Genomic DNA, 2,399 nt, shown 5'->3' on the forward strand with positions numbered 1-2,399 from the left:
GCCCGGCCCCTCCCGCGGCCAGCGCTGCTTGTTCCCCCCGTCCCCCACACGGCCCGGGCTTTAATTTTTTTGTGCATTTTTGTTTTTCCTTTATGTGTGTGTGGAGAAGGGGGATGGTGTTGTTTGTTCCTCTTTTTTCCCCCTCTGCATTAGGCGAGTTCCATGGCTTGATGTTTTTAAAGCGAGCTGGAGGCTGCGGCGGGGGGAGGGCGGGGTTATTTATAGCAGCCAGGGCTGCGCCGGCATTATCCGAGCTGCCTTTGTCCTCCCGGCCGGCCGCCCCCCCGCCCGGCCCGGCTGGAGCGCCGCCAGCCCCGCTGCCGCAGGGCGCTCCCGCCATGTTGTGCGCGGGGAGAAAAAGCCGCCACTCCCTGCCCGGCTTCACTCTTCCACAGCCCCTCACAAAGCGCTGGGGAAACGGGGGGGGCGGGCAAGGGGAGAGAAAGGGGAAAGAAAAAAAAACCCCCCCCAAACCCACCATTTCCCTGCAGCGCCCGAGACGGGGAGCGCCGGGAGGCAGCGGGGGAGAGCCCGCTGCGCCACCGCCCAGCACTGAGGACAACGCGGCGCCGAATGGAAGGAGAAGCCATGATGGCGGCTGCCCTCCCACAACACGGAGCGCGACCGGGAGCGCCGTGCCCACCGCCGGCCGCCCCTCCCGCCGCCCGGGACACGGTGCTGCTGCAGCCTTTCACATAATAAACCCACCAGAATTCGGCGGGGAGGCCATTTCGTGGGCTGGGTGGCGGCACTAAAGCACAACTGCTGTGAATATCAACTGCGTCACGGCTCTCCATCTGTAACACTCATGCTGCAAAGGGTCCCTCACTTGGAAGGAAACTCCCTCATTTTGGATATACTTCCAGACCTCCTTTTTCCCCCCTCTCTCCAAGTCACTACCTCTCGGTATGAAGGATTTTACAGTGCTTTCTAGGGAGATATCCGCCATTAAGATTCACCGTCGTGAAAAACATCCCCCTCCCCCCCCCATTTTGTTGCCTGTTTTTTGTCGAGCTTCTGTAATTAGACGGATAAAACATGTAAGGGATCCCTACTACCACCACCACCTTCTCGCCTTTTTTTAACATCAAGCGCACTAACATCTTACTGTCCACAGGCAGATACTTTTATTTTTTTGGTGCTTTCAATTTAACAGCCAAGTAACGCCTGCAATGGATTCACAGCGTCTCTCCGCACAAAAAAAAAAACCAACCCACCCAGGGCTGAGGACGACCAAGAGCTTTGTGCAGAAAAAGAAATCAAATCCCTCCCTGAAAACAGACGTTTCAGAGGCACTGTTAGAGGTTTCTGAGGAGAAGGAGATCGCCACCGCTTTCAGACGACCATTGGGATCTTTCCACCCAGGACAATACCATTAGCTACAGGCCTGGGCTATTTGTTCCTCTGCAAGGGCAAAAGGGTTTACTTACCCGCACACCATAGTTGAATGCAGCTCTGAAGGTGAAGTTGTTACTCTTTTTTAAAATAATGGCTATAAATATATATATGATCTGTATCACCACTTCTCTTGTAAGTTTGCAAGCCAAAGCGGATCTTGTTAAGATAAGTTACGGATCTTTGTATGGCATTGGTCTAGCATCAAAAAAAGAGGGAAAAAAAGGGGGAAAAAAGCTATAGAAAAAGTCCAGCTATGTTGACTGACCGTACACAGGCGAGGACTCCTGCTCGAGGCTTAAATCTACCTTCCTGTGGCAGATTTACTCTGTACATAAAAAGGACGTTCAGTGTTTTTCCACAGAGCACGCAGACACTAAAAATATTCTCCTCAATAGTTTTAGGCTGCACATGTCAGTGTGAAAACACCTAGTTAACATTTACTGGTTCTAACTTTTAAGCGTATCTTAGCCAGATATATTGCTTTATAAGTAAAATATTTCAAAAAACATAAATTGGTTTAAACAGACAAAAACATAAGACATGCAAATGAAGGCTTAGCAATAAGGACCACTTCAGTAACATTAACATGAAAACTACACTTAGCAAGGACAGAATGGATTGGGTACTTACAATGTAAGAGGAAAGAAAGAAAAAAAGCTTATCATAGTAAAATTGCCTTATTTTTGCCAGAATTCACTATTCCTATACCTATATTTAAAACATTACCTTTTAAGCACCAAAGGAGTTAATAAAAATGGCCAGTAAGCAAGTGTTTAATACAGGAGAGAAGTCTCTCAAATTTATTGTTCAGTCATCAGAGCTGCTTAAAGCTTAAAAACCCCCAAAACAACGAAAAAATATAAAAAGAATGTATTTACTCTTTTTTTGTTGGCATTCGAAATTGTTAACTGCTGACATAGGGTGTGCCATGACCTAGTTACACAAGACAAAGATGGATCCCGAATCATAAGGGAGAAAAAAAAAATCCGAAGTACTCTTTT

The sequence above is a fragment of the Corvus brachyrhynchos genome, unplaced genomic scaffold, assembly GCF_000691975.1.
Source record: "Corvus brachyrhynchos isolate BGI_N302 unplaced genomic scaffold, ASM69197v1 scaffold114, whole genome shotgun sequence".
NCBI classification, from domain to species: domain Eukaryota; kingdom Metazoa; phylum Chordata; class Aves; order Passeriformes; family Corvidae; genus Corvus; species Corvus brachyrhynchos.